We start from the raw sequence: 27313 nt of genomic DNA, 5'->3' as shown, positions 1-27313 counted from the left end.
TTTCTTCCAGGTTGTCCATTTTATTGGCATATTGGAAGGTTGTGCTTTTCTAAGAATTTGTCCATTTCTTCCAGGTTGCCCATTTTATTGGCATAGAGATGCTTGTAGTAATCTCTCATGATCCTTTGTATTTCTGCAGTGTCAGTTGTTACTTCTCCTTTTTCATTTCTAATTCTGTTGATTTGAGTTTTCTCCCTTTTTTTCTTGATGAGTCTGGCTAATGGTTTACCAATTTTGTTTATCGTCTCAAAGAACCAGCTTTTAGTTTTATTGATCTTTGCTATCATTTCCTTCTTTTCCTTTTCACTTATTTCTGATCTGATCTGTATGACTTCTTTCCTTCTGCTAACTTTGGGTTTTATTTGTTCTTCTTTCTCTAATTGCTTTAGGTGTAAGGTTAGGTTGTTTATTCAAGATTTTTCTTGTTTCTTGAGATAGGATTGTATTGCTTTAAACTTCCCTCTTCGAACTGCTTTTGCTGCATCCCATAGGTTTTGGGTCATCGTGTTTTCATTGTCATTTGTTTCTAGGTATTTTTTTATTTCCTCTTTGATTTTTTCAGTGATCTCTTGGTTATTTAGTAGTGTATTGTTTAGCCTCCATGTGTTTGTATTTTTTATAGTTTTATTTTCCAGTAACATATCTGGTCTCACAGCATTGTGGTCAGAAAAGATACTTGACATGATTTCAATTTTCTTAAATTTACCAAGGCTTGATTTGTGACCCAAGATATGATGTATGCTGTAGAATGTTCCATGAGCACTTGAGAAGAGAGTTTATTCTGTTGTTTTTGGATGGAGTGTCCTATAATTATCAATTAAGTCTATCTTTTTTAACGTGTCATTTAAAGCTTGTGTTTCCTTTTTTATTTTCATTTTGGATAATCTGTCCATTGGTGAAAGTGGGGTGTTAAATTCCCCTACTATTATTGTGTTACTGTTGATTTCCCCTTTTATGGCTGTTAGCAATTTCCTTATGTATTGAGATGCTCCTGTGTTGGTTGCATAAATATTTACAATTGTTATATCTTCTTCTTGGATTGATTCCTTGATCATTATGTAGTGTCCTTCTTTGTCTGTTGTAATAGTCTTTATTTTAAAGTCTATTTTTTCTGATATGAGAATTGCTACTCTAGCTTTCTTTTGATTTCCATTTGCATGGAATATCTTTTTCCATCCCATCACCTTCAGTCTGTATGTGTCCCTAGGTCTGAAGTGGGTCTCCTGTAGACAGCATTAACACGCATCTTGTTTTTGTATCCATTCAGCCAGTCTGTGCTTTTTGGTTGGAACATTGAATCCATTTACATTTAAGGTAATTATCAGTATGTATGTTCCTATTATCATTTTCTTAATTGTTTTGGGTTTGTTATTGTAGGTCTTTTCCTTCTCTTGTGTTTCCTGCCTAGAGAAGTTCCTTTAGCATTTGTTGTAAAGCTCGTTTGGTGGTGCTGAATTCTCTTAGCTTTTGCTTGTCTGTAAATGTTTTGATTTCTCCGTCAAATCTGAATGAGATCCTTGCTGGGTAGAGTACTCTTATTTGTAGGTTTTTCCCTTTCATCACTCTAAATATGTCCTGTCACTCCCTTCTGGCTTTCAGAGTTTCTGCTGAAAGATCAGCTGTTAACCTTATGGGGATTCCCTTGTATGTTTTTTGTTGCTTTTCTCTTGCTGCTTTTAGTATTTTATTTAATATTTGCTAGTTTGATTAATATGTATCTTGGCGTGTTTCTCCTTGGATTTATCCTGTATGGGACTCTCTGTGCTTCCTGAACTTGATTGACTATTTCCTTTCCCATAGTAGGGAAGTTTTCAACTATAATCTCTTCAAATATTTTCTCAGTCCTTTCTTTTTCTCTTCTTTTTCTGGGTCCCCTATAATTCGAATATTGGTGGTTTAACATTGTCCTAGAGGTATCTGTGACTGTCCTCAATTCTTTTCATTCTTTTTTCTTTATTCTGCTCTGCATTAGTTTTTTCCTTTATTTTATCTTCCAGGTCACTTATCCATTCTTCTGCCTCTGTTAGTCTGCTATTGATTCCTTCTAGAGAATTTTCAGTTTTATTTATTGTGTTGCTCATCATTGTTTGTGTGCTCTTTAGTTCTTGTATGTCCTTGTTTAACGTTTTTTGTATTTTCTCCATTCTATTTCCAAGAGTTTGGATCATCTTTACTATCATTACTCTGAATTCTTTTTCAGGTAAACTGCCTATTTCCTCTTCATTTGTTTGGTCTGGTGGGTTTTTACTTTGCTCCTTCATCTGCTGCGTATTTCTCTATCTTCTCATTTTGCTTAACTTACTGTGTCTGGTGTCTCCTTTCCACAGCCTGCATGTTCTTAGTTTCCATTGTTTTTGGTGTCTACCCACAGTGGGTAAGTTTGGTTTAGTGGGTTGCGTAAGCTTCCTGTTGGAGGGGACTGGTACCTGTGTTCTGGTGAATGAGGCTGGATCTTGTCTTTCTGGTGGGCAGGACCGTTTCCGGTGGTGTGTTTTGGGGTGTCTGTGAAATTAGTATGATTTTAGGCAGCCTCTCTGCTAATAGGTGGGGTTGTGTTCCTGTCTTGCTAGTTGTTTGGCATAGGGTGTCCAGCACTGTAGCTTGCTGGTTGTTGAGTGGAGCTGGGTCTTAGCATTGAGATGGAGATGTCTGGGAGAGCTCTTGCCGATTGATATTCATGGGGCTGGGAGGTCTCTGGTGGCTCAATGTCCTGAACTCGACTCTCCCACCTCTGAGGCGCAGGCCTGACACACTGCCAGAGCACCAAGACCCTGTCAGCCACACAGCTCTTCTGTAGGATGATACTTCTCCACTTTTCTGTTTCTTTTTCTAACACTGCAACTGCTGCTCTGTTTCCTGGGTTTTGTTTTCCTACTCCTTTTGCCATCTATCTTTTGCTTGAAGTTAATCAAAGGGAGGCACCAGCGAGAGAGTAGAGGGAAGGAAGGAAGAGAGGTCATGCTATTTATTCACCAGCTCTGCCCATTCCAGAATATACTTTTTCAAAATGTTTGGTTTATACATTTTTGGCCTATATTCAGTCATATTTTCTGGGATAGTAAACCAGTTCAGAGACACAGCGACACTTAAGGGTCAGACCACGTTTTTTTGAGAATGAACTCGGCAGTGCAAACACTAAAATGTACACTCTAATTCCTCCTTTTAGTCTAAGCTACCCCCACAGGGAATGTTGGCCACATATCAGGGTGACTCTTCCCTCTGGAAAGGAAAATACTCAGACCTCCTGTCTTTGAATTTACATGATTTCCTATTTCTTGGGAAACCAAAATGCTATGGTGTTCTAGTTAGAGTGGTGTTAATGGAATTCAGGTGACCAGTGGAGTCTGAGTCTCAGTACATGTCATAGAGGGTTTGGTGGGATTGTAGAATTAAGCTGTAGTTTTCTCATTCCAAAATGTGTAATGGAGATACATACTTATTAACTGAGAAATCTCACAAGAATAGTGAAGGCTAATTTTGTAGGCAGGGCCAAGTAGAGCTGCTTCCCTTCTCTCACCAACATAATGACCAAAATCAACACTGAATTCTTGAGAATATTATAGTTGTTAGTACAATAAGAAATCTGAATTATGCTGGAGTGATAATTCCTATCACATCATGTTTAATTTGTCTATTTGACCAGTGCAAAAATTGGATGGATCTTAGAGAGTAACTGTGGGTTATCACAGATTTATTCAGGCAGTGGCGCTAATTACAGCTGTGATTCCAGATGTGGTATCATAACTATGGCAAATCAACACATCCCCTGTTTTGCTGCTATTGAATTAGTAGACACTCTCAATTCAGTTCAAGAACTAAGAAGATAAATTCTCCAAGTATTTGCCTAGGTGATCGATCTTGATTATAAGAAGAGAAGTGAAGGCAAGTAAGACTATACTTAGGATTCTGGGCATTCTCTGGGCTGCCTCTTGTTATTCTTGTCGTGATAAAGCATACCCAATAGCACTCCCCAACACATCAAGAGGCTAATGAGAGTAAGGGAACCTGGAATGCTGGTAGAAGGACTGTTGAATATAATCTTAGACCTTCAAGACGAAGGACAGAAGTGGAGGTTGTAGCAGTAATAATTATTTAAAATCTACTTTTTCCTGCTACCTTACCTGAAATCTACTGGTGATGATATTCCCTTGCAAAAAATAGAGACAGATGAGATTTTTATATTTCCTCTGAGTTGTTGACCTGATTTTTTTTCTGTCTAAACAAAGGACAAGAACAGATTTTTTCCCCTTCAAATCCATCTTCCTCTCTGAACTGCTCTGTGCCCTGAGAGGTTCTCCTCTGTGAACTTAATCATTCAGACTCATTTTTCCCTCTGGCGTCTGATTGGCTTTGACGAATAGGGGGCATAAGGCATGGAAGAAGGAGGTATATAGTCATATCTCCCTACCTCCATCCCTCTGTTTTGGCCTGCTCCTCTACCAATGGCCATGTCTTCCACTGAGTAGCTTTTCTCCCATTGGTACAGCTCTTTCTAGACACTGTTACCATCCAGGCTGAAGTGACAGTAAGAGACACTGGTGTGAAAAATATTTGGATATTTCTGATCCTGGGTTGCTTAACTTTTCCTTGTTGGTTTCTTTATCCTTTTTTTTTAATTTTTATTTTATATTGGATTATAGTTGATTAACCATGTTGTGTTAGTTTCAGGTGTACAGAAAAGTGATTCAGTTATACATATATATGTATCTATTCTTTTTCAAGTTCTTTTCCCATTTAGGTTATCCTTGACTACAACAGATAAGCCTTGACTGTCAGGTCCCTGACTGATACATTATTTGGGTAAGAAGAAAACAGTATTTCATTTAGAGGCTATAGATTGTAATATTCAAGGAAACTTTGAGAAGTGTCAGGTAAGATAGTATATAAAACATTGTATAGAGATGGTATTTTTGGAGAGATACTGAAAAACACATTAAATGGCTGCCATTCCCAAAATGTAAAATAATATGAGAAATGAACATAAAGTTATGTAAAGTTTGGCAATATCATTGCCAATGTAATTTTAATTACTTAATAAAAAACCTTCAACAAGAAAATTTTAGGACATCTTTTATGAAATACATTAGTAAATAGAAAAATATAGTAATTAAAGAAAAATAGAAAAGCCTAATTTCTAGTATGTTATGGAAGGTTTAATATAAATTTTTGAATTAATTTAGATGATACACTAATAATCCAGTGTCTTTTAAAACTATAAGTCTTCCTCATAAATGTACCAGAAAACACTGATAATACTAAGCATGTCTGCATGACAGCTTTACAATCTAAAAAATAAAATATACTCCCACCCAGTTTTCCCCTTTACCCTTATCAAAGGTACAACTTCTATCTTTTCATTTTTCTGTTACATAAGGATAGCTGAACTAATAGGATAATTTCCCTTTCTCTATAGAGTCTAGAGAAGAATTGTGCTGAAACTTTCAAGTGTAATCATTTGAGAGGGCTGGTTCAAAATACCACTTTCTGGGCTTCACCCAGGAGAGTCTGACATAATAGATGTCGATATGTGGCCAAAGAATCAACCTTATTAAAACCACGTGATATCAGACCACAAAAGCACTGTGCAGATAGAAAATCAAATGTCTAGAAAATGTGCAAAACAGAAATAGAGACACAGATGTAGAGAACAAATGTATGGATACCAAGGGGGGAAGGGGGTGGCGGGATGAATTGGGAGATTGGGACTGACATATATACACCACTATGTATAAATAGATAACTAATGAGAACCTACTGTATAGCACAGGGAACTCTACTCAGTGCTCTGTGGTGACCTAAATGGGAAAGAAATCAAAAAAAGAGGGGATATATGTATACGTGTAGCTAATTCACTTTGCTGTTCAGCAGGAACTAACACAACATTGTAAAGCAACTATACTCCAATAAAAATTTTTAAAATAAAGAAAAAAGAAAATTAAATAAAACAAAAATGGTTGTAAAATTCTAAGGATAGGTAAGTAAAAGATAAATACAAGGTAAGAAGGAAAAATTGGTTATAGACATCCAATACCTGCAAATTTTAGGAACTGGAGATTTTCTCTCCTTGAATAATATCCTATGTGCATGTGTAAGTACAGACTATATTTATGAAGCCATATCCCAGATTGTTCCCTTAGTCTCCAAAATTTACAACAGGGAAGCAGGATTACTGTATTTAAAAGATTTTAGTGTTAGAAATATCCACCCATAATCTGCCCCTTAAAATATTTTATTTTGTTTTTATTCAGATGACTGTCAACTTTTTTAAAGCAACATTTTAACTTAGGAACTCCTATTTAAAAATAACTACAATAAAAGCAATAACACTACCATTACATCATTACAATATGATTCCTTCTCTGTTTAGAATCACATTCATATACACTATCCCATTGACAATAATGTATACTTGGCTTATTAATCACCTACCTGCACATAATAAAAGTGGCTATTAAAAATAAGTCTTCTTGCTGTTCCAGCAACTGAGCAAAAATAGAAAATAATGAGGCTAACAAACAAAAAATTCTAGGGGAGACAGCAACAGATCAATATTTAGTCATTTGCCTTTTCTTTTTAATTTTGTGAAGAGGATATATACTATGTATATGTACAAATCTATCCATGTTATTTAATTTTTACAATGGGATTTTTTTGCTTTTTTTTTGCCTTTGATTACAATGGGATTTGAAGGAAGAAGGTTGCTACCTGCAGGTAGCAAAATGATTAGTGAAATTATTCTGAAAAATGCTGTCTACTTATATAAGAGTTGTTTATCCTTCCAATATTAGTGAAGACCCTACAATTTGTAGATTGCTTTTGTACACTTTGTGTACTCGTAGGCTGTCAAGAAAGGGGAGAATCAGTCTCTTCAAAAATTTTTATCAAATAGTCACCTGATTCTTGACATAGAATATGAAGGAGACAAGGACTAACTGCTTAGCTTGGGCAACGGTTGGCAGAGATGTAAAGCAAAGCACAAAAGTGTGATAACTCCTATTTCTGAACATGAAGAGAGTATAGAGAGAGGAGAGAATGATTCAGTGGAATGAATTAAGAAAATAATTATTGAGGAGCAGACTCGACATTTATTTAGAAGGGCAAGCAGAAGTTAAAGAAGAAGAACTAGCATATATACTTCAGGGGAATTAAATTGTATGAATAACATGTACCTACATAGAAAATAAAAGAGAAATATGAAATATTTTAAAAGAATGACAATATTATGAATAGTTACCAGGAAAACAGGAAAAATTATACATTAGATTACTTATAATTTTCTTTCTGATTATCTCATCTAAGGAGAAAATAAAGAGTATAATCTGTTTATGAATTGCAGAGACAATATAGCCTCATTTAAAGTGAATGCTCATAATACATACATCAAATTATGACAAACTTCCTCAAAATCTTCAAACTATTACATATTATTTTTTATGATTCTGGGGGTCAAGAATTCCTGCAGGGTTCTGCTGCACACGATTTATCTGGGCCATGCGTGAGGCTTTATGCAGCTTACAAGTTGACTGGAGCTGGGTGTCCGGAAAAGCCTCATTCATATGCCTGGCAATTGATGCTGGCTGTGAGCCTTGATTTCCCTCTTCATGATCTCTCTTCCTCTAGAAGGATAGATGGTCATCTAGCAGAAGCTACCAGACATCTTATGAGCTATGCAAGGAATAGGAACATTGTCACTTCTGTCCATTTTAATGGTCAAAACAAGTTCAATCCAGATACAAGAAAAAGGGAAACCAACTCCATCTCTTGATAGCACACAGCACATGTAAGTACAGAGAAGAGAGGAATATTAAGCAGCTGACTTTGGAGAATGTAGCACATTTGAAATACTGTATTATAGGTCTACCATATCTCTCTTTTTTCACAAAGTTTGAAATAATTCAAATGCAAATTTTGTTTGAAAATTCATCTGTAATTGCATAACCTAAAGATTGCCAGCCCAAATCATTAGAAGCTGCATATATACACTATTCCCATATGAAGAATCAGCTTCAGCTGGCAAATGTAAAATGGCAACCAAACTACGTAAATTTAGTTTGAAACAAGTGCTGTCATATGAATTAGAATTTCTGCCATGATTTTAGCAAAATTTTTACTATAATATTCTTTCTTATAATTTAAAGTCTTTTTCCAAATTATAAGCATTTTATTTCTATAACAGTCAACCAGTCATAGTGCTGAAAAAGGAACCCTGAAAACAATCTAAAGACTTTGGAATGGAAGTTAGATGATATCATACACTATGGATAAAGTCAAACAACCACCCTTATATGAGAAAATATCTGTGACAAAATAGATAATTTTAGTGAAATAAGAAACTTCAATAAATTAACAAAAATAATCTGCAATGGTATAATTTTTATGAGTTCTAGGGAATCCCCTTTTCCCTTCTCACTATACATACTTTACAGTTAGTTCTATGGAAAAATCTGACTTGAAATAGAAACTAACCATGTCCCTATCATACAAGTGAACATCCTGAACTGTAAAAGAAAGAAAAATTTACGTCCTCAATTTGATCATCCAGTGTCAACTACAAGAATATTCCATTTTTAAATGTTAATAAGATTGTCTCATTATGCAAGTAGAATTGAGCAAATAAGAAATAAGACCCTACACAACAGTGTAAGCCTCAGGAATAAATAATTAAATAAACCAACAGTAAATAAATTCCACTTCTTGGTTGAATGCACTAGGGACTAATAAGTTACCAATTCAGAAACAGGCATGCAATAGAGGACTGAATCCAGTTGCCATATAACCTTATGTGTTCAGATGATGACCAGAAATAGCTTTTCACTTTTGAATGAAACAACTAAAAATAAGAACCCTGTGCAGTCAAGGGATGATCTAACAGAATTCCCTAATGTTATATCTATTACCATATCTATCCTGAAGAAGAAAAGATATCTATGCTAAACCAGACTGCAAAATCACCTGACTTTGGAACCAAAGGTAAGAGATATGTGAGGGAATAAAAGGAGAAAGTAACATGCTTTTCTTTTTGTCCACTATACACAAATAAATCTTCCTGCTTTCTTTATGTAAAACTTCTTTTAGAATGAATAAATTGATCAGTGTGCTTGAAACAGCTTATACAGTAGTCAAATAAAGAATATCATCTCGGGTTACACTAAGGAAATTAGACATTATCTTGATGGTTGGAGGGAGTCACTGAAAGTTTTAAAAGGGAAAGTAAAAAGATTTGGAAGGCAACTCTAACAGCAGTGTGAAAAAATAGAGTAACAACAAGATATTCTGCATAAAAATCAATTGCAGAAGTTAAGGATAAATAGAAAGGATTGGATGAAGGTGGTAATAAAGGAAATAAAGAAAGAATGAAACCAATAAAGATTAAAATGGGAGAATAAAAAGGATCCAACAATTTATTGAATTAAAAGGGTTATGTAAGACAAGCTGGCAAGTTGGTTAAATGTGGATGAGGTGTCATTAATCAAGATTCATAATATAGGAGGAAAACTAGTTTGGGGGAAATGAGTCCATTTTCGGATGCAGTGAATATATTGAAAGGAAAACAGGATGTTTTGTTAATATCCTTAGCAGCAACAAAAAATTACCATTTTCTTCTAAATAAAACAACAAGATTGTGATCATTGCACTGCTTCTTTAATGTTTGTTGTGGGAAAAGGAATTTATTCACATAATAACACCTATCAAATACACACTGTGTGTTTTCACTGATTTACATCTGTACCATTATATGGTTGGCATGATTTTACCTGATTATAAGAAATGATTGAGATTTTTTGCCTTATTTGTTTCTACAAACTGGAAAAAGTAAGTCAGTAATCCTAAGAGATTTCTTTCTGAACACAATATGAATCTTATTTCTTCTGCAAACTAAAAACTTCAACTGAAAAATTAAATTTACTCATAAATTTTGTCCTGTAAATGTTCCACTGAATATAGTCTCATTGATCTTATTTTAAATAACCTTACCAGTATATAAAATGTATAATTATTCTAACTAGCCAAGGAAAACCTCACAGACTGCCATAGAAAAAAAAGTGATGAAAGTAGGGAAATCAGTAAAATTACCCAAAATAGAAGTGAAAAATAAGAGGTTTCTGATAAAGAGCCAAAATCAGTCTTATACATTTTGAAAACTATGTTTTAGTAACTCTTCAATCAAAGACATATGTAAAGTTTTGCTTCATTTTTTCAAAATAAAAATTTTAATATTGTAGTAATATTCTTATCAGAAGGAGAATGCAAATTTACTATATGCTTTCTACATGAGAATGTAACTTAGTTGAAGTTTGCTCTTTAGGTTTCATAGTTACATAACAATTCATTGGAGTTTTCAACCACCATTTTGTATGAATCGCATTTTGGTAAATTCTACTAAATTTAAATATATGTGAATAATTATATAAATTATTTGCAGCATCAAATCTTCAGATTACATCTTTAGAACTTCAAGAGCATCTATTCTCAAGTATGCAGTATTTTCAAAATTTCTGATGTCCAATTATTTTTAAAGATTAGCCACAGTCATTGGAGATATTATTTTTTAAAACGGGTTTACTATTGTTTTAAGCACTGTGACAGCTGTGGAAAACAATAGTGTACAAGGGACCAGTGGTTTCTACCTCCACAGGTGAATGTTTTAACAGGAAAATTATGTTTTTATGAGTGCAACTAGGGTGGGAATTATATACAAAAATTTGCTCAGAAAGAGCGACATTGAAACTGGTACAGGTCAGGTGAGCTGAGACACTAAAAAAGAGGAGAGGTAAGATAAAGTTCCACACAGGGGAAAGATACACAAAAGCTCAGAGGTAGGTGTGAATATGGTGTATTCAAGGAATGAAAAGAGTTCAGCATAGCTAGAACTTAGAGTGTGAAGAGAAGGGAGTCAAGCTGTAAGAGAAAATAAATAGATAAGAATGAGATATTAGAAAGCCTTCTAAACAGTAAATGAGTTTCGTTTTTATCATAGGGTCAATAGAAAGTCATCCAAAATTTTTAAGCAGGGAAAAGTATTTTCAACTTTGCATAGCAGTAAGGTAACTCACTGCAATGTGGAAGACAGCTAGACACAAACAAAAACTGGAGGCAAAAAGTCTTGTTTGGATACTCTTTTTAGTGGGCAGAGAAGACAAGATAGAGGCAGATGTGGTAAAGAGAGAAGTAAATAAATTAAATCAAATAGAAATAAAAATGAGAAAAAGTAAATAAAGCAAAATTAATAAAATAGTTGTGAGGGGTAAGACTGGGATTTTTTATTCTGGACCTCTGTCTATAAGGATATAATGGAAACACTTCTTTCGTAGAGGATAGTTTCCCATAAGTTAAAAATTGCAGCAGTTATACTGATCCCAGAGCTCCCTAGAAAAAAAGAAATATCTCTCAAGAAAACCAACCTATCCAGAGTTTTCTCTATTATTGGAAACAGCTCAGTATTTCAATGAAACATGTTTGCTCTAATCACTGGGTGTTACAAGGGAATCCTGATGAGATTAAGAGTTAACTTCTCAGCAGAAACAATGCAGGCAAGAGGAGAGTGGCATAACATAGTCAAAATTCTCAAAGAAAAAAATCTCAACTGAGAATCCATATCCAGAAAAGCTACCTTTGATAAATGAAAGCAAAATAAAAACTTACATAGTTAAATAAAAACAGAGAATTTGCTGGGAGCAGAACTGCCTTACATGAAATACTAAAGGAAGTTTTTCAGGCAGAAAGCAAGTGACCCCAGTGGTAATTAGGAATCCACATCAATAAGGAAAGAACACATGTAAAGTTAGTTTTGTACTTATAAAAGACACTAAAAATACCTTTTCAAATATAGCATAAATCTGAAGCTGGTAAGCTAGGATATATATGGGAAATCCTAGAGCAATCACTAAAAAACAAACAAACAAAAAGAAAAGCAAAAAAACAAAACAAAACAAAAAAATAACAGTGAACAAATCATTAAAGAAATTAAAATACTACATTAGAAAATATTCACTTAACACAAAATAAAGCAGCAGAGAAGGACTAGAGGTACAAAAAGACATGAGAACAGCAAACATTACCTAAAGGAAGCACAGGAAAAGAAATAATAAAGATTAGAGCAGAAATTAATGAAGTAGAGAATAGAAAAACCAAAAAGAAAATCAGTGAAACCAAAGTTTGTTCTTTGAAAGGATCAACAAAATTGACAAACCGTAGCTAGATTAGCCAAGAAAAATAAAGAGAAGTCTCAAATTACAAGAGTCATTAATCAAAGAAGTGACATTACTTGGACATTACAGAAATACAAAGAAGTATAAAAAATATTTTGAACAATTGTATATTTACAAATTAAATAATTTAAATGAAATGGACAAATACCTAGAAAGACACAAACTACCAAACAAACTTAAGAAGAAATAGATAATCTGTATAGAGCTATTGTAAGTGAAGAGATTAATTAGTACTCAAAGTCTGTTCACAAAGAAAAGCCCAGGTCTGAATGTCTTAACTTTCTTTTAACATTCAACATGCACCTACCCTTTGACTCAGCAATTCTATCCCTAAGTATTTAGCCAAGAAACATAAATACATATATTGACAAAATAACTTGTATAGAAATGGTCATAATCATTTATAACTGGAAACAATCCAAACAACCATCAGTAGGGGAATGCATAGACAGATTTTGATAAATTCAGGGAGTAGAATACTATCAAGCACTTAAAACAGTGCCTAATACACAACCACATTAATGGATCTCACAGACACTATACTCAACACAAGAAGCCAGGCACAATAGAGTATATGATTCTATTTTTATTAATGCCTAGAAAAGAGACAATTTAATCTATGATTTAAAAAAAGATCAGTGGTTGCTTCTGGTAGATGAATTGACCAGAAAGAAAAAAATATAAGGAAATTTCTGGGAGTAGGAGAAAAAAAATGTATATGTGTATTTGTGTGACTGTGTGTGTGTGTGTGTGTGTGTATAAATATACATATATACATATATACATATATGTATATATATATACACATATATACATATATGTGTATATATATATAAAATGTGTATATAAATATGTGTGTGTGTCTCTCTCTCTCTCTCTCTCTCTCTCTCTCTCTCTCTCTATATATATATATATATATTCTGAGAGGATTATTGATTACTGAGGGTTATTGATTCCATTTGTCTAAATTCATGAAATTTTACACTTAATATTTATGCTTTTCACTTTATGCAAATTTACTGCCAAAATTAAAATTCAATCAAAATAATAATAATATCTATATTTTAGGGTTGCTATGAAAATTGAATATTTTATTACATATGAAACACTTACTAGAATAGCCAAAATATAGCAAACATGACAAATTTTAAATGGAAGAGGAAAGATTAGTTTTATTTACATTTTCACACTTTTGTCTTAAACTTAGAATTAAGTGAAAAATAATTATTTTCCCTGAAGGACAAACAAATCAGCAAAAAACTATAACAAAGTAAAAATATCTAAAAATTTAAGTCAAATATAGACAACATAATTCTCTTAGGCTGTCTGTTCCCTATTCTTCTTTGTAGTCCATTCCCTAGTCAAGACTAGTTATTTTAGAAATGCCAAATGCACTATTAATGCTTCATTATCTCAAAATAATGGGCCTTATTTTAAAATAAGTAATCATATGAATTCCAATTTTAAACTCTGTTGTACAAATCCAAATACGGAAAACACTTTAACCAATTCTAAAAGTGGTTCTATAAAAAGTGTTCTTTTTATAGAATTGAAGTCATCAACACTGTTTTTAAAAAATGAAATAAATTTTTATATCTACATTTCAGAATGTCTCCATTGAATGCAATTACATGTCTAAATTTTACAAGAAATATGATATATAGCTGTATAGATGCCCTATAACAAGGACTATATTATGATTAGATTATGTCACTATTCTTAAATATTTACTTTAAATTTTATGGACGTTCCACTATGAAGAAAAAAATTAGCTACAAATTATAAAGATGGAACAAACATATCAGCTATTTCATGACAAAAACTATAATCATAATAACAAAATTACTTTCTGAGAGTATAAGATAAGTATATTTAACCCTACCCTGCGCCTTAATAAGTAGTGAACTCAGTCACTTGAAGTGTTATTTTAAACTTTACAAATTGCCATCTTTTAATATTACAGGAAAAAACCCTCTTCATTGTTTTTCCATATCATCCTTTGTGTGAACAACTGAAGAGGCTACTAGGAAGTGAATAAAACTCTTGAAAAGCCTTCACAAAATCCTCTTACACACTTGTATTATTAGAGAGAGCAAAAGGAATACTCTTACATGAAAGACCTTTAGTATTAAAGGGCTTAAAGAAAAGAGACCTAATTTACATAACTCTATAGGCCACACAGAACAACAGAATTCTCTGGACTTGACACAGTGTTTTGAACTTCATTAAGATCATTCAAGCAAATTCAATATCTACAGATTAAATAAGATAAAAAAGATAAAAAATAATGCTATCAATAACAATTAGCCATTTATAGTGTCTTCAAAACGGAGTTCCGTGACAGGTGGAAAATTACCAGTGAACTTTCAGCAGATCATGATCATCTGTTCAATGCTAAAGGTCTAAAAATTAACTAAAGAATTTAAAATGTTTATAAATTCTCAAAGATAATTTTGCGAAGATTCTTTTCATTCAAAAAATGTAAAAAAAGAAATCAGTGTTCAGTTTTAACAGTTATCAGGATAGTAAATAATTAAGACAACTTATCTATGTAAGATACCAAATCACGATTAATTATAAATTTTCCAAAGTTATTCTTCCTTTAAAGGAGGGAGAAATTGATTACAGAAATCACTTTAGTGGTTTGAGAGAGACAAGTTTGAGAAATCAAAACACTAATCCCCATGAATTATCAATGTTTCTTTAATTGACACCTCAGACCTAATTTAGTATCTGCTTTACTTCTGTTGCTGAATTATTTGCTCTCTGCATGTCAGTCTTTTTAAGAGGGCTATTGACTGGTCTTCATGAGACAAATCTCTTCAAATAATCTTTTGCAGGTAACAGCTGCTCTGGCAATTCAAACAGCTGTGAAAAGCATGAACAATTGTCATCAAGCTAGGGTAATGAGAGTTTATAGCAATGTTCCAGAGAGTTACCAGCTGCGTCTTTGGGTGTCACAAGCTTCTCAAGTTTTCTGATATCTTTTCATCACCAACCATTTTTTTTTATCATTTGATCTCATTTATAAGATGCTCTTTACTATGAATTCCTCTGAATTATGAGTTTTCAAAGACTATCTCACTTAGAATTGCAAAGAGGCAGAACATTCATTCTATATTTTTCTAGTATTCTTCCTTTTTACAAGATAAGGTCTCTAAATATGATAATCAACAGATATTTTCCAATGCAAAATGCTGAATAGGAGTTTTATGACAAGCACACAAACACACACACATGCATACACAATACTTTTTGTCTGGTGTGCATTTCTCATAATTCATATTCAAGGCAATATTTGACAGTGGCAGCTTCTTGTGCATGTTTCCAATCCACATTTTCTTTTCCCACAATTTAGGTATTGGAAACTTTATCATTTCTTGTGCACAAATTTACATGTATACTTTACCTATTTATGTGGCACTTGCAATAATTTGAACTAAATTTTATTTGTTTCTTTAGTGTTCCTATTGTATAATTTCTATTCAAAGCCATGTTGGAGGCAGTCATCAGAAAATGTGACTGCCAGTTGACCCACGAGCTGAACCCGAGCAATTGGGGGCTCCCCACCACCTCCCCTGTCCTTGGAATGTGTGTGCTGCTTGTTTCCGCCATTCCTAGAAGCTACTCCAAGGATACAGCTTTGAAATAGGAATGTGGTGTTGAGGCTGTCTGAACTGGGCATGCGATTGAATCCAGTTAAGACCTCTACATAAACTTTTAAGATTCTGCCCAGTAAGTGAAGAAATCTATTAATCTTGTCGCTGCCCAAGACAAGCATCATAAGTTCCCTTGCTTGTTAAAACTGCCACCTACCAATCTGATGTAGTCTGCCTTTTCTTCAGTCTCTCCCTGCCCTCCACATACAGGGGCGGTTGCCGATTACACTTGGACAGCTCCCAAGGAGGTTGCAAACCAACAAACCAATTCGAAATATAACAACATTATTTTCACCAGCTTGCATTCATTTAGTGTTGACTGAGTCACAATAGTAGGTCTTGTGTTAGGCATTTAGATTGTATATGTCGCATTGTATTAGTAATCAATGTAAATATCACATAGCATGACTTGCCAAGGTGAGAAGAGTAAGCAGAGAGTCACTCTGGTTCAATTACAGTGTCTTTGGAGTCCTTTGCTGTTGTCACAAGTAAAGTACATTAGAGTAATAAAACTTAATGGCGTAAGATACAGATCATTTTTCAATAAGAAAGGACACTGTTCTCTGCAGCAAAAGATGTAAAGCAGCACTTTGGGTACCCAAAGATATACGGGAGTCCAGTAGACATCTGGGTATCTCATTTTTTTTTTAAATTTTATTTATTTATTTATTTATTTATTTATTTATTTATTTATTTATGGCTGTGTTGGGTCTTCGTTTCTGTGCGAGGGCTTTCTCTAGTTGCGGCGAGCAGGGGCCACTCTTCATCGCAGTGCGCGGGCCTCTCACTGTCGCAGCCTCTCTTGTTGCAGAGCACAAGCTCCAGACGCGCAGGCTCAGTAGTTGTGGCTCACAGGCCTAGTTGCTCCTCGGCATGTGGGATCTTCCCAGACCAGGGCTCGAACCCGTGTCCCCTGCATTGACAGGCAGATTCTCAACCACTGGGCCACCAGGGAAGTCCTGGGTATCTCATTTTGATATTCCAGGAAAACTCTCCTTCAGTTCCTGATATTGAGCATCATATTTAGTCAAATTCTAGCATATCATTGCAGGCTAAAGGACTGAAAATCTCTAACCAGTAAAATGAGGAATGTGGGAGAATGAGAGAGGAATTGATGAGCAGTGCAGCAAGAAGACTATAATAAAATTTCTTGTGGGAAAATGGTAAGGGAGGGATAATGAATGAGTTTGTAAAGATAAAAGGGAGAAAAGAATGTTGCTTCTTAAAATATGAACTTCACCTTCAAAATTTTACCCCCATTGGTCTACAAATGTATAATATTTATTTTGTGATTTTTTTTGTGAAAAATTAATCCACGTTAATTGAAGATCTCTTTTGTAGTAAGGAGATATTCAGTCTTAATGATTTTGCAGTCCATCACTCAGTAACTTTCTATGTACACCAGGAAGAACTCAGCACATATATTGGGTAAGAATTATAGAGAAATACAGTGTTTGATATCACAGGAGAATCTTATTAAACAGATACATAAGTTCAATAAAAAATATCAATTGTTAGTGTTTGCATACAATCAAAATCTATTTACGAAAAAGGATATATATATATATATATATATATATATATATCTCCTTATATATATACATATATATCTCCATATATATCTCCATATATGTATACACCTAAATCAAATTTTTATAAGATTTAAATGAATTTGGGGTATGTCCTAATCAGTGATTCAAGGTATATTTCCTTTGTCTTTACTGCTGAAGCTTATTTTTTACTTTCATTAATGGAGCTGCTGTATCAGTACAGCTTCAGCACAAAAACAGTAAAATTGAAGAGTTATTCATATTATTAAACATCTATCGTAGATGGTATCTTTAACTTTTTATCAGAAGTGTCATCATTTCCAGTTAACAGATGAGGCTATACTTTTATTAGCTAGTTATCACAGAACAATATTCAGAAGCCTATATAAGACCCTTTGCATTTTAAAAAGAAAAAAAATTCAAACCAGGATAGCTTCTATCCCAGACATTTGTCATTACATCTTTCCAGTTAGCATATCATTATCCTACATCATTCTCCAGAGAACATTATGTTAAATTGAGTGATGTTAAATTGAGTGATGCACTGAAATGACAAAGTTTTAATCTTCACTAACATTTTAAAAGACATACAGCTATCTTTGACTAGGGAAGCTGCCACCGATTGATTTATAGATTTTTTTTTTCCCCCAGCTGCAGTAAAGTTGCAGCCATTTTTTACAAGCCTATCATACATTATAAAAGAACAGTGCTTCAATTTATTCAATTTCCAGTAGAAGGAACTGGAAATAAAATTATTTGAACAGGATGTGGTTTAGTCAGGTAAGGGAAAAATGACCTTTTAAAATTCAAAAATAAAATATTCTTTCTATTTAAGATAAAAGTAATCTAATGATGGCATGTATAGTGAAATGTTATATCCATTTAGAAGCCAAAATATTAAATGTCATAAGCATTGGAATTGGAATGCACCAGTTCCAGTGGCAAGGGTGCATTCAGAAGTAGACAAAACTTAAGCGTTCTCTATATTCATAATTGACAAAAAAAGAATACATTTCTCTATCCCTCTATAATTTGAATGCCATATACATTCACTACACAGGTATTTATTGAGCCCATTCATGTGTATAGTCTACCTATTCTAAGCACTGAAGAATTTTCATTTTCTAAATTAGATTTAGGGCTTGCTTTCCATATATTTAAAACCAATTCAGAGAGACATGTTTTTATGTGGGTATGTCATAACACAAAGATGTATCCAGAGCTCAGGGAATGAGACACTAATGTCAGGCAGAGGAGGCTGGAAAAATAAATCAATGGCAGAAACCTTTTATTGGCAGCTATGGCTAAGTATGAACAGTAATATAAAGAGTAAAAGGATAAAAACATTTCAGGGGAGGCAATAATAGAAATAATTATTTTGAGTTGGGAATGAACATGATACATTAAAGGTAATATGTGGTAGAGAATAGTGGGAAATGATTTGAAAGAATCAGAACTTTGGACATGCCTAAGATGGATAAATCCATTATTTCCTATGTAGTGATTTAATATATTGTAAGATGGCATATACATTTTATTGGTTAAACATTATTAAAAAATTTAATGTCCAGTTTGAGTAAACACTACATAATAAAATTATGAGCCGAGAAAGGCAGCATCAATTTAGTTGACAAAGCTCAAACTACCTCTTAAAACCTTAGGTTCTGTGGTGAGTTTGTTCATTGACAACTCTAAACAGCATTTGGCATACCTGTGAATGAGCTGCATTATGAGAGGATGAAAAAGGGTGTTGTTTTGTTTTTGTTTGTGTTTTGTTTTTTATCCGGTATTTCAAACATAATGATCATGTCTAATAGAAGAGGAAAAAAAGGTGCTATGGAGAGTTGAGCAGCATGATGACACTTAGGCAACTGCCCCATTAAGAATAGAGATCTATTTATAGAAAAGTAGATTTTTAGTATAAGCAGAAGAAAAAAATTTCATGGGAAAAAAGGCTTCATTATCTTTTCTCTTTATCTTATATTCTAAATGCTTCTGGTGTATTGTAAGTTCTTTATCAACACTTTCTACATGGATTTGAAAACAAATATGAATGATATGTATTTAATTAATAAACTAAAATTGTGATGGGAAGAATTTTAGTCCAATTGAAAAGTTAAGAGGATTAAGCCCTCCATTTTATAGAACAAACCAAGGTCAATTATAAAATCACATATGATCATATGTAAATATATAATTGACCAGTTATTTTATGCTTATATAAAATTTACTATGTAATCATTAGTATATTTTAAATTAAAAGTAAAACTATTTTCTAAGAATTATCATAACTTGAAGGGACTCATTTTTTAGTTTAATAAATTAACATTGGTCTCTTCAAAATAACATCATATAATCTGACACTTTAAGCCATGCTCCCCATTATAAGAAACTTTAAGAGCTGAGTAACTGAGAAATATTTATTTCATGTGAAATGTGTTTTATTGTGTTTACAGTTACTCAGAAATAATCACCATCAAGAATTTTTATCTTAAATTTTAGCATTATCTAAATTCTGAAAGTGAAACGTATATAACGATACCACAGACAGAAATATGTTGCCAAATATATTCCGTAATAAATTATGCTTTATTGACATTCATACATCTTCTCTCTTTATAATCAGTCTACTGAAATATTGAGATGGTTATTTTCAATGTTCTTTGAAGTTATTTACTGCATACCATTACTCAGTGTTCCTTGAGCAATGCTAAGATGGAACATTACCTTAGAGTACAAGTCTCCAAAACAGTTTTATTTTTGTTTGGGTATTGGAGTCTTTGCCTTTTTTTTCCCCTTCAGAAGTTTTTCCTTTTAGATTGTAAAAGAACAAGAATTTTTAAAATTGAATGATGATTGCATGAACAATTTGATTCCCAAGAAGCTGAAAAGTTGTAAGACTTTCCATCCAAATTAAAAGACAAATGTTTCATTAGTAGATGTCATTCCACATTTTAGTAAACTAAATTTAAAAAGTTGAAGAAAATAAGAAATAAAAGCAATTATTTACAAATAGTAGGAAATAACCTTAAAGACTCAGAAATGAATAATCACATTTAAAATAAATTAGATTTATTTAATAAAAATAAAATGCATAGATATCTAGGCATAAATAACATAAGCAAATAATTTTATTTATAGATACATGGGGTATATGATATTGTCTATGCAATGGTTTTACAGAATTCCAGTTCACTAAAAGAAAAGTATTACTTGGTAATCAAATATGCTCTGTTTTATTTAAGATGACCTTTTCTCTGCAACAGAATCAGAGATTTGGAATTCTTACTCATAGTAATGGTGTATTTATTGGTTTAGTCCTTTTTAAATGAAATTAGTTCCCAACATTTCTCTACATTTAAGAAGAAACAATGAAATTTGAGTGAGATTATTTTTATGTGTACTTTGAAATTGAAAATATTTCTAGATAATATGTTTAAAATTAAAAAGTTGGTTTATTTGCATTGATTTGTTTCCCTGTTTATTTCTAAGAAAACAGCAATTTTTTCTTACAATGTATTACATGCTTTTTAAAATTCTACTTAAGCTAGTCAAATTTATTGAACATACAGAAAGGTTTATGTAAATATAGATTATAATATTTGTGGAAATTATTGTATTATAGTCTTTATAATTTTGTGTATTACAAGTATTAATTAGTTACATATAAACTTTTTTTAAAATACTATGTTTCTTTAACTTTTTCCTCATTCTCTACTCTTTAAAATTGGCTTAAGCATTTAGAGCTGTGCTACCAAATAGGGCAGCTGCTGCCTACATGAGGCTATTTAAATTTGATTTACAGTTACATAAAAAAATATTTAATTCCTCAGTGACAATAGCCAAATTTTGATTACTCAGTAGCAGATTACAAAACACAGATCTTTGCTATTTACTATGTAATATGTTTGTGTTGTTGTAATCCCCATGCTACCCCCATCCTCTTATTTAAATCTTACCATCACCTCAAGCTATTTGCTCAAATTCATTCACACTCTATCAACTCTAATCAATCTACTAGATTTTACCAAGATCATTGCTTGTTATAAATCTGAGGCCTCCATTGTATCATGTTTACTCCACAATTAACCATTAACCACTTTGGGAATAAGGCATTGACCCTGGAGACAAACAGACCTGGGTTCAATGCTGGGCTCAGCTACTTATATGCTTGGTGACCTTGAGCAAATAACGTAATCTCTCTATGCCTCATCTATGAAATGAGGACAACAGTGACACCTAATTTAGAAAACATTTGTATGGTTTAAATGAGGCATTCAGAAAGTACTGCACCTGTGCTTCTAGACTGTGACCTTCACAAGAGTTCCTCCCTTTTTTTTCCCCCTCCTCCTCTTAGGTAGGACAGGATGGCTAAGGTGGGCTAGAGCTGGGTATTTCTCTTCTCCTACATGGAAGGCTAGAGCCTACTAGAGTTGTGTATTTCTATTCCCCCAGTTCAATTAGGCTCTGATATTAACCCGGCAAGTTAAGTTCTGGTTAACTAGTTTCTACTGAGGGCAGGTCTTGTTAAGAACCGTGTGCTGTGACATATCTCAGAATGGTTCCTTTTCCCCTACTCTCAGGAAACATGAAGGAATTTTTCTCTGATATTTTCTGTGGGAACCTGGTCAAGCTCCTGGAAGTAAATCTCCCAATATTGTGAGGTGTCTGCCATGACTGGATTTCCCTGGAGTTTTTTAACTCAGAGTTAAAAGCCTCTAGAAATTTTTCAATTGCAGTTTATATTTTTCTACCAGAGAACTAGTTCCTCTGGTGGATTCAGCTTGTGAGACTGTTCCAGGATGTGGCAGAGTATTCACTCGTCTGCTCCACTTGTGAGGGCAGTGGTTTGCCCTGTGCCCTCCAGTCTCTTAATGGTCTGAGAAGAGTTGTTAATTTTTCAGTCTGTCAGCTCTTTACTTGTTGTTAGGATGGAGTGGCAACTTCCAAGCTCCTTACATGCAGAACTAGAAACTAGAAGTCTATGGACATATATTTTAAAATTTATCTTGTATCTGGTCATCTTTCTGAACTCTATTACTATAATTTTGCCATAGATTCTCCAGAAAATTTAGGCCAGATCATGCACTCATCCACTGATGACAGGTTGTGTCCATCTTAATTCTTCTCATCTGTCTTATTAACTTGGCTAGAACTTTCAGTGTAATATTGAATAGAAGCAAGAATAGCTGGAATCCTTATCTTATTTCTCTTTTTAACAGAAAAGTTTCTAAATTGATTCTTAATATTAGCAAGTATCAGATAATGTTGAATTTCCATGATTATCTTATTTTTTTCTTAGATGGTTTCTTTAAGTCAGAATAAAGCAAGTTCCAGACAATGAGTCTGGTGAATCTGTAAATCTCTACTTCCCCTCCTCGTCTTTCCTTTTGCCATTTATTAGTAGAATGTCCTGCATTCTGGATTTGACTGATTACAATGTCATGGCATTGGTTTATATATGCCTCTATCCTCTATAATGCTGGTAAATTGATATTTAGATCTAGAAGCTCTATCAGATTCAAATTCAGTGTTTTGGCAAGAATAATTTAGGCAGTCCAGTGTATTACCTATTGCAATATATAAGAAAATTTATATGCTATCTGGTCATCTTTCTTTTTGTGATGTTGAGATTGTTTAGTGAGTTTATATGTTGTCCGCTTGATCCATCCATTCTAAAGTTTTCCATGAACTTTTTATATAATGTTTTTTGTAATCAGTGATAATTACTGTCTAAATCCATCATTTCCTAAAGGCTGTAAAATGATGATGATCTGAAGTTATCATTTAGTCTTTATTAACTGGATTTTTTCTATATAGAAGATGTCCCCACATCAATTATTTGGTTATTAAATACAGTTCACACAATAAAGAAAGAAAATGTTTCATTTTATCCCTTGTTTCCCCTCAGTGTTTAGAAAGGATGGATGTTGCCTACTGAGCACTATGGATTGCTCAATAGTGATCAATGGGATTATTTTGTTAACATCATTATGAACACATGGATTTTTACATAGTATTCTATCCACTGCAGTAATTTTAAGCATTTAAAACATATGTACAGTCTACTGGAATTTTTTGACATGGTTGTTGAAATCTCATGATCATTTACTAGAATATTGTTAGAGTTTTTTCTACTAATTTTTTAAAATGCTTTATATTCTAGTGATACCAAACTTTTATCTGTAAAATAATAATTTTCTCCATTTGGCATTCATCTTTTTACTCCACTTCCAATCCATATGTTTTGATGTGTGGTTTCTTCATTGTGACATTTAAATTTCACTTAAACAGCTTTTTTTCTTCCCTAATCTATGCTTTTGTTGTTGTATAATATTTTTGCTTTATTCTTAGAGATGTGGAATTCTGCTTCATAGAATTTGAAGTTTTTGATTGATTGGCATCATGTGAATGTTCAAATGAGTTTAAAAATGTGTGTTAGTTATAGTTGTCTACATATAGTTGTTACAAAAGTCTTGGTAAATGATTTTATATCATTTATAATTATTTTGTTGTTGTTCAGCTATTTTGTTGAATGTTGCTATACCTCCTTTTTTTTGGTTAACACTTTTATCCATCCCTTCATTTTCAATCTTCTAATTTTTATTCTAATTTTTATTTAGATATAAGCCTTAAAAATATCATATAGCTAAAATTTGTTTCCTTACCTAATCCTAGTGTACCTGTGTGCTAATAAGATATTTTAACTAACCTTAACTTATTGTGGTTACAGCCATGCTTGGAATTATTCTTGTGTTCTTATTTTTCTATTTAACAATAATTTCTGGTCACACACACACACACATACACACACACTTCCATAGCTTTTGAGGTTTATTGCATTGGTCAACTTCTTGTTATATAACTTTCCCTTAATATTTTGAAAATAATGTGTTACAGATACCTTCTTGAAATCTTCAGCCTGAAACGTTTAGCACACCTATAAACACACTTTAAATAAAAAATATAAAATTAATCACTACCTCTATTCTTTCAGTCAAAAATGCAAGAACTGTGGTATGCTTTAATTTTTTCATTTCCCTTGTCTTTCCATTTTTTTAAGATAACCTGATTTTTTGTCCTAAATTATTTTTTTAATTAATATGTTCCATCATTTTGTTTGTTTCCTTGGGCACTATATTGTTAAACTCCAAACATTGCTTTTATATTCATCTTAATTTGGCTTGAAAATGTCATCTATGAGTTATTTGGAAGAGTATCTATGGATTGCAAACACTGAATCCTTATATTTATGTTCATTTTTTAATTTCATCCTTCAAATTAAATCTTATTTTGGCTGGGTACAGAATTCTATGTTTTCATCAACTTCAAATCTGAAGAAACCTGATAACTCTTTCTTTGTGAATAATTGTTTTCCTCTTTGCAAGATTTTTGAATTTTCATTTTTTCCCTCACTTTTCTGAAATTTCATCTGCAATGTAATTTCTATCTTGTTACTCATAATCAGAACCTGCAAGTTGAGAGCCAATTAGGAGACTCCTTTTAGGCCATTCTTTCTTTCTTTAATAAAATCTCATCTTCTGCATGCCTTTATCTTCAGGAAGTACCCAAAGATAATTTTTCTGTTGATGGTACACCTCTTATTTTCCTTTGATGGCATGGCATATGTATAGATAAGAGATATATGTATATCCTACAAGAGATGAAGGAGACAGCCAATTTTATAACAATTCTTCACTTAATGAAAATCTAATACAAGCTTATTTAATAGATCAAAACATGGCAACTTATTATTTTAATTCATAAACTTTAAAACATTTGATACACATTTTTAAACAAGATTATAACCAATGTATCGTAGATTCCTAAGAGACCAATATAGGCAATAATACTTCCTTGCTTCATCATTTAATTAATTAATTAACTAATTAATTAATAATTAAAAGAGTTAACATATGTAAAGCATCTATCACAGTGACTGGGGAATGATAGGAGTTCAGTAAATGGAAATCCCATTTAGTTTCTCTTTCTTTTTGTTTTGGTTTTAAACCAAATTACAACTACTCAACTATATGCAAACTCGTCTCACATGAAAACACACATACGCACACTGATCTAAAGATGAGTGCTTGATAGAATAAGAATCACTTTTGCCTAATTTTATTCAAGATAATCTGTCTTCTCAGGTAAAATGCCATGTGCACAATAATTAATTTATTGTAATTGTATTTGTATTACCTTTTTAAAGGCTTGAGTTTCTAAAGGGAATGGACAGTGCTATTTTAGGGGAAATCTGTATAGTTCATGTTTTTCTATTAACACCAACCCAAAAGACATGTAAACCAGTTTCATGTCTTGTAAATAGCCTTAAGAAAGAAAAACGTTCATAACAAAAGACTATAATTGTATACATGGAAAGGACAGCATTTCTAGCTAAATTTCCTTATAAAATGGATTTTCGTTAAACATTGCTACAGTCTTTCCAAAAATAGTCTAATATCTTCCTACAGAAGTTGTTAATTGGGTAATTTGATTAGTAAATTGGTTAGAAATAAAAATCCTATTATATATTTGTGGCATAATGATTGACTAATTTTCTTCATAGCTATTGTTTATTTCTTGCCTCATTGCATGCCAATGATATCTTTTTTCAGAAACCTTACAGAGAATTTCTAATTTTATCTTTTTTCCACAAGGACAGTCTAGAAAAAATTAATTTCATGGATTTGATTCCAGAAGAAGGCACTCTTTGTATACAAATTATGAAACTGGTAAAATACTCTATTTTAAGACACCAAGAAAACAGTAAGATTGATATATGACACTTAGAATTACTATAGTTGATATCTGCAATCTATCCAAACCTTGAAAATCCATTCATTCTGATTTACCTACAAATGAGGAAAAACAAGGTAACATTAATATTGATGTCTATGGTATATTAGTACCTCAACCCTATCTAATACTAAGTGTCTTACAAGTGATTTTGAGTTAGTTTATTCCATTATGTTTGCTTTAGTAGGAAGCCCTCAACTGCTTGTGTGAAAACACCAAGACCTGAGGGAAAGCCACAACACCCAGGTCAGAGTGCCGCAATTATTCCATGTTTTGTTGGAAGTGGAGGAATGTGAGGAAGCTTAATAGCTCTTCCTCAACTCTGTTATGGCATTTGTCACCTAGACCCTAAAGGAATACACAAAGTCTCTCATAAATACAGGTTCCCTCCACTACTGGCTTTATTCATCCGCTACATGGAAAACTAAAATAAAGAATAATTTTGGCCAGGTGGGAGGGAAGATATAAAATTCCCTCCAGTGCCCTTGTCCCTTCTACTTCTCCACTAGCAATCATACCTTCCTCTTTATTCTTCAAAGCACATGTTGCTCATAATCTGATTAGCATTTGCACATAAAAGCGGGAAGAGGGCACTTCTATGAACAACTAAGCTCAGATTTTCACTTTGGGCTTTTCTGGAACATTAAGCTATGTAAATATGTCAGAGATTCCAAATTCAATCTGAACTAGATTTGTTTTTGGGTTCAGTCATGAATGAACATGTCTAGACTCCTGAAGTGCATCATATTTCCTTTCATAAACTCTTACTTATGTTCTAGGAAGATGGGATGCAAAAAAATGAGTAATTTTTTTGTTAAGGTTCCATTGGATATTAATAACAAATATCAACATTGACAATTATAGCAGCATGGAGCTGAACAAGTTACCAGGATAAGAAGTCACTTGACATTTATTTCAGCACTGAAGTGATATTGCTGTCTTTGGTGCAGATAACAGCAAAGGAACCAGCAAAGGAACACGTTGTAGCCTAAAGAAGTATTAGAGTAAACATGAGCTATCTCTTCACATTCTCTCAGGAGGAGGAAGTCAGTGAAATATTGGTAAAGTAGAAGAAAAGTTCTTTGAAGTCTTGCTAGTA

The 27313-nt window shown here is 32.9% G+C and overlaps 3 long non-coding RNA genes across 3 annotated transcripts in view; 2 read left to right on the top strand and 1 right to left on the bottom strand.

Annotated features, from left to right (window-relative positions):
- On the bottom strand, positions 1 to 17463 carry LOC309659158. The gene is made up of 2 exons (XR_014262638.1): positions 12994 to 17463; positions 1 to 12943 (listed from the first exon to the last, which is right to left on the bottom strand). It is a non-coding gene; the product is annotated as an uncharacterized lncRNA (long non-coding RNA).
- LOC309659159 overlaps positions 1 to 27313 on the top strand; it is a 1097080-nt gene that overhangs the window by 202964 nt on the left and 866803 nt on the right. The gene's annotated exons all lie outside the window — the stretch shown is intronic.
- Positions 1 to 27313, top strand: part of LOC309659167 — a 90941-nt gene that overhangs the window by 3599 nt on the left and 60029 nt on the right. The window lies entirely within an intron of this gene.

The sequence above is a fragment of the Balaenoptera physalus genome (assembly GCF_965194825.1).
Source record: "Balaenoptera physalus genome assembly, chromosome: 4".
In the NCBI taxonomy this organism is placed as follows: Eukaryota; Metazoa; Chordata; class Mammalia; order Artiodactyla; family Balaenopteridae; genus Balaenoptera; species Balaenoptera physalus.
The sequence above is the reverse complement of the archived record's forward strand: the minus strand, read 5'-3'. Positions and strand labels throughout refer to the sequence as shown.